This window comes from Gasterosteus aculeatus, chromosome 5 (genome assembly GCF_964276395.1).
Source record: "Gasterosteus aculeatus chromosome 5, fGasAcu3.hap1.1, whole genome shotgun sequence".
Taxonomy (NCBI): domain Eukaryota; kingdom Metazoa; phylum Chordata; class Actinopteri; order Perciformes; family Gasterosteidae; genus Gasterosteus; species Gasterosteus aculeatus.
In genome coordinates, this window is record NC_135692.1 from 9,030,483 (window position 1) to 9,044,829 (window position 14,347).

Consider the following 14,347-nt stretch of genomic DNA (forward strand, 5'->3'; position numbering starts at 1 on the left):
TTTGGAGATACTTTTGTTAGAGATAATAGTCAACATGGACTCACTTTTTGGATGGATCGATGATAAAAGGATGCAGCCAAAGGTGTGGAGTTGCGGTTTGTTACGTTATATAATTCCTACAAGCTGAGATGTTGAGGTGATGAGGTGGTCTTGATCATGACAAGAATGGATAAGGCCTGAATCAGCTACTCCGATATTGTAAAAGAAATCTTCCTGCAAAATGATGAGAGAAAAGCTCTCAAGGTAAAAACACTATGTACAACATATACATATATATATATATATATATATATATATATATATATATATATATATATATATATATATATATATATATATATATATATATATATGTATCTCAATGTATGCAAAGACAAGGAAGTTGTTGATTTGACGGAAAAATAGTTTATTTAGCTTCATAAAAACTTTATTTTACAATATTGCGTTTACAAGCTATGAAAGATAAGATACAAATTCAACCTCAAAAGACTTTATGGAGGCACCACTCAAGGAACAGTATTCAAATAGTGGTTGAGAATGAATTAAAAGATAAGGGAATAAGTAGATTAAAGCTAATGCCCGATGACCACATTATCATCCACTCTGCACTGTTATTAAATAAGAAAAAAGGTTATAGTGCGTGACCACCAATCACTATACAAACAACAACCACACATGTAATCACAACTGTCCTTAACCCATTTAAATGTTCCCCTTTCAGCAAATGCTGTACATTAGTTTGTGATACATTACATTGCAGAGGGGCCATCAACCTCTACATCCCCGATTGTTATTCTGGCTGATGGGACTGTGCTTGTGTGATTGTATTGGCTGCTTCAGGAAGAGGTCAGCTAATGTCTGTCACTCTCCAACCTCTTCTCCATCTTATCGGCGCAGAATGTCAGTTGCATTGATCTGCAGGGGAGACGGATTGGAGTTTGATTGGCACCCGCTTGGCCTCTCCTGAATAATTATGAATGATTTAGGTATAAGTGCCTTATTTCATCATACATAATTCATTCTCCACCCAACCCCCTAAACATACAAGCAAACAGGACACACACACACACACACGCACGCACGCACCCCCCCCACCCCCCCCCCCCCCCCCCCACACACACACACACACACACACACGTATGTTTGTTCTTGTGCACCCTCTGATCGACCGGGATTTCAGCTACAGTCAAGCTACTGTAGCATGGACATATTTTGTAATATCTTAAGGTTACAGTTAAATTAATTATACTAATTAAGTATACAAGCTAGTATATTTATTTTTTGACTGTTTTGAATAATTCGTTCTTACCTGAAAGTGCATGGCTTAACTGATTTCTTTTTAATTTAAAATAACCGGAAATGACAATTCAAGCGCCGCAGTAGGCTTGGCAACGGGAGCGGCAGAGAATACGCTAATGACGTAAACAGAAAGCCCCGCTCCATAGGCCAGACTGTCCCATTTCGGTCCCTGAAAAAGGCCATGCGCTTGAATGCAGCCCACGAATTGAGACACAGCAAAACGGGGAGAAAAAAACACTGCATGCCTTTATTTTGAAATCGACTACCGGAAGTATCGTGTGTACTGGTTTTAAAGGACTTGACACAGTGATAGGCAGTTCAGCGCTCCATGTTGCGGCGCTGCGTGGCACTGTGCACCGACTGGGCTGTGGATGCACACAAACGCACATACGCGCGCGTACACACGCACACACACACTCGCACACTCACGCGCGCGCACGCATGACTAGTTGTGAATGGCCGACGAGGCTTGGCACGTTTCGTTTGCGTGGCGAGAAGTAGCCGTCGGTCCGGACGCCTCTACCTGCTGCAGACCGTGCCCGCGCCGCGCACACCCATGGGTGTCGCTGATGTGACCGCCTCCTGCGTCGGGACCGAACGGGGCCGCTTCGATCGGCGCGGTAGTTATTTTCAGAGCCGCTCGCTCGAGCTATTCGGGACCGACTGGAAACGTGCGGGCCGGGCGCGCTGAGTCGGATTGGGGAGCCGCACCGGAGCGCTGCAGCAAGACGCGGTACCGGAGCCCGAGCAGACGCGGTACCGCAGCCGCAGCGGACGAGGAAGAGGAGGAGGCGCGGATGTGATGCCAACAATTGGCCCGAAAAACAAAGGGTCAACTCGAGGAAAGGTAATGAATCCTCCTTTTTTTGTGCTCAACTTCTCCCTTTCTCCTCACCTGAGCATTTCATGTTGAAACTTTAATTGATTTGACACATTCAGAGTGTGTGTGTGTGTGTGTGTGTGTGTGTCGGGCTCCTGCAGCAGATGATCTATAACATGACATAGGTTATGGATTTGACTGTTTCTTGCCGCGGCTCATGGGCAAAGCCAAAGAGAGACCCCCCCCCCCCCCAATCCCCAATCCCCCCAGCAGCGTTTGATGAGATCGACTTAGCTGCTCCCTTTGTACCCTATAACGAGCATTTTATTTCATCAGCAGACAGCAACATGTGCAAATCCCCCCCCCCCACCCCCCCCAGGAATGGCTTTAGACCCCTGCAACATACAATCGTATCTAACATAATTGTATCAATGAGCGTGTGTATATTTCAGCCTTGCTGGATCTGCATGAAGACTGAGGTTGTTCATTTGTACCCAAATATGTGGTGGTGGGTTGTAGTTCACACAAAGGAGATACTTATCCGGCATGTGTAAGCCATGTTCAACGCGCACGGAGGGGGGGGGGGGGGGGGTGTAGCAGCCCACCCACCCACCCACCCAGACAACAAGCTGCCCCCTTTTTTTAAAGTGCAGAGGTTTATATGGAAGGAAGCTGTTGTTACTTGTTCAGTGGCTTGGGGCCAGCACCTATCTCCCGCTGCACACCCTATTATCTGACATCTGGTCCTTCTCGACTGGGTCTTATGTGGTAATGGTATGTTTCAACAAAGGCTGTTAATCAGTGTAATGCCTGTTGTTTGGAGGGAGGGGGGGGCGCTTACTTCCCCTATGGCCACCTTTCAGCGCTTAGTGTGTGGCGAGGAGGCTTTATTGGAAGTTGTTTTTAGGAGTTATCTGGATGAGGATTAAACACGATGCGCGGTCACAGAGAAAACACAGCTTCTATGTATTTTGTATGTATGCACACACTTGAAGGGAAAGCTGGGCCTTTTTGCTGGGATGAAGCTTTTATCAGCTTTGGTTTTGCAGATGTTTTTTTTTTATTTTTTTATGGATTTTGGAGGAGACTGGAGACTGCTGCGATCTCGCTGCACTTTTTATTTAAATTCAAGTTCTTCGTTGTCAGCTCCGCTCGGCGCAGATAAAAGACAGTCATCCTCAAAGCGTTCCCTCATCACTTGAAGCACACGCGCCAGTTTCTCTCTCTCTCTCTCTCTCTCTCTCTCTCTCTCTCTCGCTACGCTTCTCCCGACACACCGAGTTCACGGCGAGGAGGTTTTCCATTATGAGATCATGATGTTCTTTTCTTTTTTTTTTTTTCAGTCGACCGGACCCAAACTTTTGTTGTCTCTCTGTGCTTTATCGCTCTCGGCTCAAGGAGGAGGGGGGGTGGTGGTGGGGGGCGAGGCAGTGACCGGGCCTTTTGTTTTCCACAGTCTGAGCCAACGCGGTCCCTCCTGTCACGCTCTCCGACAGGCCAAAGGTTAAAACCAAAGGATTCTGCTGCACAGAGCAGACCGAGGATTTTCTCTGCCACCAAAGTCTGCGGGAAACCGCCTCCGGTCTCACGCTGTTCCTGACAAACGCACAGTATGAATAAAACGTAAATCTACCACTGAGCGTAAACTCCCCAAGTTAGAAGTTGCTATTGAGAGCAAAGTCTTCTTCATCTCTTGTGAAGGTCACTTGACCGTATCACATGTTTATTAATGCAACCTTTTAGATCACATCATATTGTGTTCAATAATATTCATATACGACACACACACACATAACGATGAGATGTTAAAATAATCCTTTATTAATCCCACAGCGGGGAAAGAATGCAACATGATTACAATGTAGACAACAATATATGTAACATAATATTTAATTTGTTTTAAAATCCAATCAGTAACGTAATCATAGATTGACATCTTTCTGTCGCTCTACATCGCTCTATATCCTGAGCCCGCCCCCTTTTTGCAGGTCCAATCAAATGCAACAGACTTGATTTAATTCAAATTACAGCTGTTCTCTGCTCAAATAGGCAGTTTCACTGGTTAAAATGTCTCCGTACAGACGGTGAAAAGGAACTTGGTAGTCATTTCACCCAAAGATATGTCCCCTAACCAAACCTCAACACAGACGTATGACGGGCTCACAAAATGCTCCCCAGTCCCAGTTTGTCTCAGAGGACAAACCTTATTCCCAAGGACTCGTTGCTACTGGGCACGTCCATCGTTGAAGACGCATCAGCCTCTCCTCAATGGAGGATGAAGTATCGGTCCTCCACTCTTTGTTTCCCCAAAAGCTCTTGTTTTGGCTGATAGTCATTCTAGGAAATCTAGAAACTCGCTGATTTAAATCAGGAGTGGACAATTTACAGCCCTTTGCTGTGAGATGGGAACATTTTAGATTGATACTGTTGATGTTCAAAGTTTTCCTTTTCACCAGTGGCGTTTCATAGGCCGTGTTAAAGAACTCATTCTGGTCGCAAACATGTATGACGCGGCACTTATTCTCTGAAGTGGCTGGAGTTTATTAAGAGACTCTCACACCTCCTTCAGATATGAAAGAAATCTGCTGTTTAATGAGATAAAGCCCCTCTTTGTGCTGTGCATCCACGGCCGAGCCAGACTGGGTGTCTCATCGAAAAATGTGACTTTTTTTTTTTTTTATGTTCTTCCCGTAAGGAGAATAAAGGTGTCGTCCTTGGGGATGTTGTGATTAATTTCCCTGAGTTAAATGTGTGTGTGTGTGTGTGTGTGTGTGTACTGCAGTATGAATAGCATAACCCTCAGTTTGAGAGAAATGCAGTGTAAAGGGAATTTAAATTGATATTTTGGTCGTAACTTATTTTCTTTCCTGGCCAGTAGCTCAATGCTGAGTCCGGAGAGTGGGGGCAATGCAGTCCCATTAGCGACGCGAGGCCGAGGGGACAAAAGCAGCAGACGTACCAGTTAGGAATCCAGCTTCATCAGAGGAACGCCAGCAGCCGGAGCACATTGACCAGTCCGAGGATATAGATGTTTGTGATAGTCCGTAACACCCGGGGAAATGAGCTCCTCTTATTTTTTTTTAAATATGGGATGTACCGTCTCCGGGCACGTCCCTCGTCTTGCCGGGGACGCGGCCTTTGATTATGTAATACTGATGCGAAGGGATGGCGCCTTCGTTCTCTCTTGTTAGTGAACGGACGCGGAGGTTTAATCTCGGCCTCCTCGCCGCTCCGCTGTCGGAGGGACGAGGCGGTCAGCTGCTGTCGGGAGCTGGACGGGAACGTTTCCACCTTGGAATAGATGAAGATTTTGAGTTTTTTGGGGGGGATATTATTTGTCACGAATACTAATTCATATATGGCTTTCTGGCGCTGTCTTTGTTGGAAAAGTGCTTGTGCTTTTGTTTCAACCACAACAACATCACGGCAGTGTGTTGAACATATGTCTCTTTGCGTAGGAAGGTGTGTGATTTAAAAAAAAAAAATAGACATGAGGAAAGGCGCTTTTTTGTATTTCTTGTACATGTTGTTGGATATACATCTTATTAAAAACTAGAATCCAGCAGCTCAACTAAAAATAAAGCACAGGATCAAAGGGCTTCGGTGTTCTCATTTGCTCCATACAAGGGAGGTTATTATGATCTGTGGCCTACCGACGGGTTCATAACAACAAACTGCATCGATATATATATATATATATTATAAGTCGAGCACTGGGAGTCTTTTTGCTAAATACTCATAGTCCGCCTGCTTCTCACAGCTTTGTGTTTTGTATATCTGTCAGAAGCACAGATCAAATCAAAAGCCCAGTGGAAGACCATGAGCGAGAAGATCCATATTGTTATTCAGGCCTGTTTATCGGACCGGCTTGAGGGAGGGGAAGCGTAGGAGAACCAGAACCAGTCCTTGTCCCAAGGGACCAAAATCAACGCAGAATCCAAGAGCTTCAAAGACCATATCTGGATTTATTAAGCATCCAGAAAACGCCCTATTTTTACATTTCAATTTTATGTCAATTTAGGACAACAACATTAGCATAAATGCATAAAGCATAAATCGCCTTATGCACGGGTCACAGTCTGCTGCGCTGTGTGCAACATATTCACCTGTGGAGCCAAACATCGGAACTAATCAGACTACGACTTCTGCTGCCATTACTCGCTATCGACATAATCCGAATTAACCGCGCTGTTTTTACCCTGCAAGCGAACGATAGCGCTTTGAAAGCCGCGGGGATGCAGCACAGCTGCCGGCTCGAGTGGCCTGTGAACGCCCCGCGGGAGAAATTGAAGCGCTGCTCACTTTCCTTTCTTTTTTTAGAGGTAGAAAATGATCTTTTTAAATAGATGCTGACAAGCGACAACATGTTCAAGCCGATGTGTTGGTGTGAAATTAGCCTGAGACTAGAAGCCTGTTCTTGCTGAGCCGGGGAAGTCATTCCCAGCCCTTTTCCCTTAGTTTGCACTGATATATTTCATATTGGCAGTTACTGCTGTGACTGGAGTCTTTCGGGCTTATTGCTGCATTGCAGCTTTAATAAAACTTAATCACTCCGCTGTGCAGGAGTGGAAGTGTTGCATGCATTTCCTTTTTATGTGTTCCACCTCTTAAATTTCAAGACGCAATAGATGCCTGATTCAGCCCAATGAATGCATATAAGAAGTAATGTCACCCGTTGGTTTTGAGACCTTGAGTTCTTGGCCGACTTCTTGGGAAGGAAGAACTAACTGAAACCTGAATACCTTTTTTTTTTTTAGGGGACTGAAACTGTATTTCAGACAACTCTCAAACTGCGTGTGGTAGTGAGTCAATGTCAAGGTAGCATTGGTATTTGACTCTAAATGGACCATAGTGGAACATCATGGCAACTTGAAACTTCAGATCGAGGCCATAAACTCGTGTTTACAATGTTTGCTGAGGGAAGAGGTGATAAGTAGTCACTTTCTCACAGACTTCCTAACACAATCAGACTTTCCTACGAACCAGTGATCGCCCCCTGATGGCCATTGGGGAGAATGCAAGTCGGCGAAGGTGTCAAAAAGGTGGCCGCATGCCGCCTGTGTGCCGCTCCAAACTTCCCTCCGATCGCTGCTCGATCCGAGCCGAGTCTCCCAGTGGCAGACGGATGGAAGCTGCGTCTCGTGGAACGACGGCCACGTGATCAACAACCTCCACTTCACAGCGTTGTCGGGGAGCAGCAATCCCTCGAACTCTGCGCTCATCCCGGCGCCGCCGCTCGCACATCACCAAGGGCTTTAGCCCTCCGCCTCAAAGGCCCTGCGTTTTAACCGCGCGCTTTAATAGGTTCAACGGAATACAAGTAGGGTTTAGCGGCATGTCATCTACTTAGTGCTCGAGCGCCGCCCAGGCCTTTTAAAATGAGATCTGTGGAACGGCGTAAAGTCGTCAGCCAAACACTGCTGCTCTGTCACGTCTAAATAGCCCCGCTGTTCCCCTGTGAGCGGCGCGCAAGTCAGCGCCGCGAGAATGGGCCTCTGCTCTGTAATGCGAGGTGCCGCTAATGGGTTAACTCTGTTATAGGTCGCCTGTTGTTTCTGTGTCTGTAGAACATAGTGGACACGTTGTTGTTGTTGTTTTTTAATACCACAGCTGCTTCCATTGGCTTTTGTGTGCAAGACGGGTGCAGGAGTGTGGGAGAAGAGTTTGAAAAGTATCATTGTTTAGAGTCTGGAACTGCCCCGATATCAATGATACCCTTTGTATTTGGGAAAATAATCCCACAGCTGGAGTGGATACATGTCCAAGCCGCGCCGTCCATTTAGTGAGAAGAGTAGTTCAGATTCCATTATTATGAACAGGCCTCTGATTCAGCCGGGAATGCTGAAATGTTGTATTTCGCAGCTCATACGTGCTGCACAACGTCAACACCTGTCACTCGCTACCCGATGGGCACGTACTGCAGGATCAGCACTGCGCAGCGAGATGGTCTGCTCATTAGCTGCATCTCACAGCGCCCAAGAAAATATGTAGGTCACTGAGCGCGACCTCAATGCCCTACTCGACTACAATACCCAAACGCGACTACGTAAAGCCTCTGGGAATAAGCCTTCTGGGATGCAGCCTCAGAGTTCAATGCACACATTAAACAGATTAAGCAGTTTGAATATTACGTTTTTCTCCCATTCAAATGATAAACTGTCAGGATATACACACTTTTTAATTCACATTTTGTATATTTAGTTACATTCTATAGTGAAATGAACTTTTTTTCTTTTATAAACAAGTAACAATCATTAAAAAACACAATCCACACATCACCAAAACATAACTTTTGTTTTTGTTATTCAATTTTTGGCATTTAAAACAAAAAAAGATGAAATATAGAAGGTACGGTTTTCAAATTGCAAATACCAATTTGTAATAATTGCTGGTTGCTTTTCCTCTAATGCAACGTCACCTTTTTAAGAATGTTGAAATATTTGTATCTGCTGAAGTTTTAAAGCCCAAAGAAGACGCCTAAACGCGAGCAAAACTGAATAGATGCCGCAAAAAAAGGCACTGCTGCTACACTGCTGCCAGTGCTTCAGTGAACGCACTGAATGCTTCGCCCACAAGCAACACATTGTGATCAAACGACAGCTGATCCGAGTAAAGTGGCCCTCGCTCTGCGCGCTGTCAGTCCGGAGCCCCGTAATGCGACGTGGCACAGCAGCACGTGGGCTATTTTTAAGAGCCATTGTGTTTGTCCCCGGCCACGATGGTTTTGCTCGAGCTTGTACAGCGAGCTGCAGATCACAGGGACGTACGCGGTCGTCTCAGCCCAAACCAAATGTTTGATTACTCACCGCGATGCTTGCAGCTGCAGGGCTTTGTTTTTTTGGGGGGGGGGTTTTGCAAATGAAAAGCCCCCATTGTAGCTTCCCTGTGGGATCTACAGTATTGTACTGTACTTCGCGGCCCTCGGTGTGAATTCATTTAGTCTAACGCGGTGAGTTACTGTATTTCTGTCTATAATAGAAGAATTGTGGGTGTGTTGTGCGCCTCGACATCCGCCAAACCCTTTAAAGTTTAGCCAGTTCCTTTTGTGAACTGGAAAGGTAAACATTGATCGAGTTCACACCCTGCAGCGCCGGAGTGTCTTTCTTCAAACAGTGGCTTGTTTTGGAGGCGAGGGAGTGGCCAACCGCTCCGCCTCCAGTCACCAAAATACATCCTCCGTTCAGGCATGAGAGTTCATTGTGTCAGAGAGGACATGGCGTCTAAAAATACTCCATACTGCCCCCAGAACTGAAGAGCTAGCTCTTAACTTTTTGGGTATATTCCAATGCGGAGAATCGGCAGCTCTTGGGGCATTCAATTTGACCTTTAAAAAAAAAAAAAAATGTCACAAGAACATTCCTTTAATGTACTTAGTTGCATTCATGTTGCCTCCGTTAAACATTTCGCTCTTCCTCTTTTTTACCTCCCGTGTTCTCTTGAATAAATGATTGTTTAACAATGTGTTTTCCGGGTTCCAAAGGAAGCACAACCGGTACAAAGAGAGCGGCCAGCCTTTGCTGGAGGTCGGGGTCAGGCCGCCTCCCAGCGGGCGACAGGAAGCCAGAGGGACCGCCGTCTCCAAAAGCCTAATGAGCCCCTAATTGATATCCAGCTGAAAGCCCCGCAGAGTGTTAATGGCGGGTCCAAGAGAGCTGTGCAGTGTTCCCTCCCCGTTTAGCCAGTCACAGGGCGTAATGGGGGCAGCGCAAACGTTCACGTTCATACATGAAGTTCCAGCCGCATGTGTTCAGCCGCTGAAGGATGATTATAGAAATAGGTTTTGAATATTAACGCCATGCGGTTTTGTCCCTAAGAGGAGGTGTGCAATGGATCAGCAGGGAGAACTGAGCTTATGTTCTTCTTGCGGTCGGTCATAGTTTTCTCACACAGATGACCTTGTGTTTTTCAGGCTGTCCGTCTGTCGGTTCGATTTTGGCTGCCAAAGGTTGAAGGTCAAAGTTCAATGGGACCCCAATTCCAGAAACGCGTTGACTTAGGTCTAATTTTCCACTAACATCCACTCAGTCAAGGAGGGACTAATCATTAATTTGGTCGTCCTGTGACTTCAGGAAACTAGTTTTGGGCAATAATTTAAGAGTTGATATGATGAATACATGAATTTCATATAAATGCCATAACAAAAAGTCAGCAATTGACCATAACCATTGCTGCCTTTTTGGAAATTAAGATCTTATATCAATATTGTAAAGTTGACTGTAACTACAAAATATTTTCACAATGAGATCTTTGATAAATAACCCTCAGTGTAAATATGACCATGATGGCTAAAGGCAAATGATGGAACAGCTCAAACAATTACATCACTTTACTTCACCCTGCGGAATGGACGACGTGTATTTACATTGAGTTTGCTAATGAGCATAAGAACGGACGAATGAGGAGAAAAATCCGACTATAATACATCAGCAGATGCTTTTTAATGCAGACATGCCACTTTCCTTTGGAAGAAAATACATTGAATATTTTTAATTAAGATTTCCGCACTGGACAAAGTAATACCTGAAATAAAAACAGAATGTAGAACAAGCAGTATGGAGAAGATATGAAAATGCTATTATGAGATGTATACAGTAATAATAATTAATCCAGCATTTATAAGAATAACAATTGCAACAGTGTTTATTTAAATATAATGAATACATAAAGATATGTCAGGTGCACAATATGTTACTTTTATTATTAAAGCTAGTCAAGTCTATTAAACAATTATAGTAAACAACTCTCACTGAAAATCAATACATACAAATATTATATATAATATAAAAAATACAAATATTCCAATATATATTAGTCAATCAACTTTGGCACTTATAAAATAAATACATTTGCTAATAAATATTTTCCGAATGTAGATAAAACCTTTTGGCAAGCCCCAAAAAATGGTCAGGGGAGAACTCCCGACATCTCGCTGTGAGCGGGGAGTCGGCTCTAAACACGCCAATTCATCCGAGAAACCATTTCTCAAACTGGCAGAAGGAGTCTGAGACAGAGGAGGGGTTTCTTCACGGTGTGAAAAAATAGAAAGGGCCATCGTGAACCGCTCGACGTTACACAGAGGCGTTTGTATCACATAAGAGCTTAACGACTCGTGGCCTCTGAGAGGGGGATGAGACGGGGAAGCTAAATGCCATATTTACCACTGAAATGGACACTAAGAGCGTTTGACGGATCGTTTGTTTTGATCTTATTTCTGGCCTTTTCAGTTTGATAATACAGAAACCCAGCGGACAGAAGTAGAATAACGCATTCTGTCACGTGATTGAGACTTCAGTGGATCTTGTTGTGTTTCCTCCTCGCTGGACACCAGATTAAAGCAGAAGAAGGCGTTTGGCCCTCGCTTCTCTTCTAATCATCGTCGGCTGGGCGGACAGCTGCCCGACCTTTGTAACCCGCCTGGCTTCCAGGGACAAGGAGAGTCGACCGTGGAGTAATTTGGCACGTCTTTCTGTTTTTAACTCCCAACCATTAGATGGATGTTTCTCTATTTAAAGTTAGAAAACAACCAAAAAAAACCCTTCATTGTGACGTGTTTTCAGACACGTTTTGTTTCAGTGATTTTACACTTTATTAAAAGATCAGTGCGTGGGATTTCACACATTTTATCCTATTTCTATGTCATAATTAACCAAACACATTCTGGAAGCCACTAACCAAACACAGTGAATGAATAAATATAAATATCTTTCAGCTTGTTATCGCGCATTATTCAGGGATGATGTACAGTACAGCTGTTCACGTTGACCCGAGCGTTCTGTATCACTGCGCAATCAAAGTAACGGGTTAGATTTTGCGCTGCCGTTATGGTCCAGTCTCGTTTATCCAGTTTTATGCTCACTTCCTCTCAATACATCTACAAAATCCTAGAATTTTAAAAAACATCAGCCACTAACGTCTCAAACCTGGCCGGCGTGGGCAAGAGGCAGCAGAGCTTTGATTCTGATGAAAACGTTTGGAATGGTTTCTCTTGGGTGCGGCCGTCGCCATGTTGAGAGCTGAATGGAATCAACCCGTCTGCTTTGAACATCGTCTTGAGAACCTTTTTTTAAACGGCCACTTTCATTCATAATTGCCTGAAAAGGCCAGATGTTTCAGTGGGCAAATGCAGCCGTAAAATGAAAAGGAAAATAATCATCATCTTTCAGAAGTTTTAGATTGCATACCGCCGACACACATCCAAATCTAGTAAAATGTTTCTTCCCATAAAAAAAGGGTTGAACTATTTAATCCATCTGAAACGATTAACGATTGAACTATTTAATCCATCTGAAACTATAAAACGAGATGGATTTTATGTAAAATCCTTCTTGTTACTGTAAACTGTAAAATCACATTAAAGAAGGTGAAAACGCCCCCCCCCTCCCCCCCCCCATTTCCCTGTCATTTGGGTGGTTATCACATGACCCCTTCTTAGCTCTCCACCTAACGACTTAATGACACATTTGGTCAGAGTGTTTAGGGATTACGTAGCTGTGAATGGCGGCGCTTTGTGTTCGCCGCCCCCGCGCCGCCGACAGGGTGACAGCGGTCTGCTGTCTGCCTGTCCACAAACCAGCCCTTGTAGCTGCCCCCCCCCCCCAGGCGCCGTGTCCCCCCCCCTCCCCCTCTCCCGTTTGTGTTCTCTGTTTAGAAAAAGATCATCGAGGGCGACAATCCGTCGCATCGACAGGCCACGCCGCAGAGCCAGATGTGGAGCTGCATCTGATACCAGGCTCCTTCAGTCCGTTGCTCGTCCTGGAGTTTGAATTTTCCTCGGTTTAATTCTTCTCCTCTTGTGTTGGCTTTTGTGGAGAGCTGCTGGGTGTCCTCTCTGGGGAGGGATCGGGACTGTGGTTCAGAGCCGGATTTGGAGACCTGCCTGCTGTCCGCTCATGGCGAGTCGCCTCTCGAGTTCTGTGCCACTTGAACCGGGCCTCCTCTTGCCTATTGATGCAGCATCGCAGCAAAGTCATCGTGGGAAGTAACAAGAGATACGTTGTCGACCTCGTGTTTCGCAAGAGGGCCACAGAGACAAATGCGTTTGCATTCTTTTCCTCAAAGGGGTTCAGTGAAAGCACATTTGTTACTTATGTGGTGGTTTGTTTGTTTCTTTGCACGTTTACTGCTGTCTTCTACCTTTCAACCCCGGACATTTATGCAGTGAGCATTTGATAACTGGGGGATTTTTTTAAATGATTACTTTTTCTGTAAAGTCCATCTTGTCATTCCATCATCCATTAACGGGTTACATCTTTTAGCCTTAAATAAATACTCAAATAAGTCACATGAAGCGGCATTCTCCGGGTCTGAAAAGTAAAGCAAATGCTCAAGTGCCTTAAACGTGTGTGAGTGTGTCTGTGTGTATAACGTTATATATCAACTTCACACTTGATTTATTACCTCAGTGAACAGTGTAAACATGAGTTCATGTTCGCAATCTCTTGTTTCATCTTCTTTAATACAGCGGCATGTTCATTTAGCAAATTATGGTCCATTTAGAGTCAAATAGACCATGAAGCCGGCTACGCTTTAGGGCGCAGCGACACAGTGGTTGACAGGTCAACATGACGTACAACCTCAACCATTTCACACACAGTTTTCACTTCATGTGAATACATGCCTGAAAATGTCTTATTCAGTGTTTGTGTGTCACTTTTGGTTGCAAAAAAAACAAAATGAGTGCGTCCTCGCTCTTGGTTCTGCCCTTTTTAATGTCTCCTCTTTTCTTCAACTTACTCGAGGTCATCAAAGAAAAGACGTGATGGGCAAGACATTCTTTTATTTACGATTTTACCCAATTAATAGAGGAGCAAGAGAAAATAATTGACCTAATAAATTGACCTTCTCTAAACCTACTTAACAGTGCTGCATCTTTCTGGGGGACTTCGTTCTGCAGAATAACTCATTTATGTAGATAAATCTCATCAGAAAAAAGATGTTGCCCTCGTACATTTTCATTGTGGATTTTCATAATGTGTGCGGTGGAGGTGCTGTCATCTCTTCAAGAAGCTGTCTGTCAGGAAAAAGTCTTCTTTTTAAGTCCCGAGTACTGATCGATGTGCCGGCTCGGGGGCCGTATGTAATTACTCTCTGACTGGCCAGCCATGAAATTGTTGTTTGGCTCTGAAATAGATCCAAAGTGATTTTATAAGAACTTTTTCAGAGCACTGTTTCCCAAACCTTTTTTTTTTTTTTTTTTTTTTAAATCCCAACCTGTTGCAACCTTTTTCG

The 14,347-nt window shown here is 44.5% G+C and overlaps 1 protein-coding gene across 3 annotated transcripts in view; it reads left to right on the plus strand.

Moving 5' to 3' along the window:
- Nucleotides 1-1,589: 1,589 nt before the first annotated feature.
- tanc2b (tetratricopeptide repeat, ankyrin repeat and coiled-coil containing 2b) overlaps nucleotides 1,590-14,347 on the plus strand; it is a 106,103-nt gene continuing 93,345 nt past the window's right edge. For all 3 annotated transcript variants that reach the window (XM_078103168.1, XM_078103171.1, XM_078103172.1), the window contains exon 1: nucleotides 1,590-2,146. The gene's annotated coding sequence lies outside the window, so the exon portion shown is untranslated. The remainder of the gene's footprint in view (nucleotides 2,147-14,347) is intronic.